This window comes from Cyprinodon variegatus, unplaced genomic scaffold (assembly GCF_000732505.1).
Source record: "Cyprinodon variegatus isolate N-32 unplaced genomic scaffold, C_variegatus-1.0 Scaffold181, whole genome shotgun sequence".
In the NCBI taxonomy this organism is placed as follows: Eukaryota; Metazoa; Chordata; class Actinopteri; order Cyprinodontiformes; family Cyprinodontidae; genus Cyprinodon; species Cyprinodon variegatus.
In genome coordinates, this window is record NW_015150634.1 from 436,359 (window position 1) to 437,743 (window position 1,385).

Here is a 1,385-nt window from a genome sequence, read left to right on the forward strand (position 1 = left end):
ATAGATAGATAGATAGATAGATAGATAGATAGATAGATAGATAGATAGATAGATAGATAGATAGATAGATAGATAGATAGATAGATAGATAGACAAAAGATCTTCTGCATCTCTCCGTTCTGCTCCTCACAGAGATCAGTCTTGAACTATAGCTGCTTTCCGAGCCTCCATAGAGCTGTGCAATGGATGGCTCCCATTGGCCCGTATGGACTTCATTAATACCCTAGTCCTTTTCTCCACCAGTTCCCTCCATGGGACTGCCTCCCTCCCCATCACTGCAGCACACCCCTTGATGAACTTGTCTATTCTGCGGTTCGATCTCCTTCCTGTGGATGGTCAGTGGGGTATGATCCCCGACTGACCGAGGGTCAAACACCATCTACTGTGTTTATAGTGTTAATGGTGAAATCTTGTCACGCCCCTGAACAAATTTAGTATCCTGATGAGGCTGTAAAGAATTACATAGGCCATGAATCCTCCAGATGCTTTAGAGTCAGGTGGGTGATGCTATTAAAAGCATCCTCTGTGCTCCTCCTCTGCCTATAAGCAAAATGGAGTGGATCCAGGTCAGGGTTGACTTCAGATGTCAGTATGGATACCATGCATTTTACAAAGCATTCAATGAAGTTAAAGCCGTCTATCTATGAGAATCTGCAGAGGTCTGAAACATAGGGTAACCTACTGGAGTTAAATCTGCAAAAAAGGTCTGTAGGGGAAAATCCGAGATGCCATCAGGGTCCCCAGGTTTCTTTTTATATATACATGGTTGGAAAATGAATTGATTTTAAAGGGATCAACTACCAACCTTGAACAGGGGACAGCTGTAATTGACTGCAGTACATTATTGCATCCCAATAAATAGTCATATGTATCAAACCTGAGAAAGAAATCTACCCTGTGTTTCCTTCTGGCCTCCTTTAATGACTCATTAAACCCCCTTTGAACTGATTTCCACCCCATCCTATCATGATTCCTTCAAGCATTTTTTCCCCCAGTTTATAAAATGTTTTATGTCTTAAAGTTAAAATAAGACAATGTTTATTGTTGTTTTGTATACACAGAGTATACAAACAAATAACATTTTGTTTTTTACAGCTTTCAGACAGTAAATGAGGAGCTAAGCTGTGAAATTAAAGTGCAATAAAGTGCAGCTGTGATCAAATGTAAACAGTGTGAGAGAAAAAAAACAGGGTGCATTTATATGGAAGTTCAGAGCAATGCAGAGACAAATATAAATAAAAGCATGTATATATGTGGAAAAACATTTTTTTTTAAAGTTATTTTTTATTTGGTGTTATTAGTTAAATGAAGGTCTGTGACTTGATTTAGTTTTTTTCAACAGTTCAGCTGTCTGATGGCAGCAGGGAAAAAGCTGTTGCAGAATC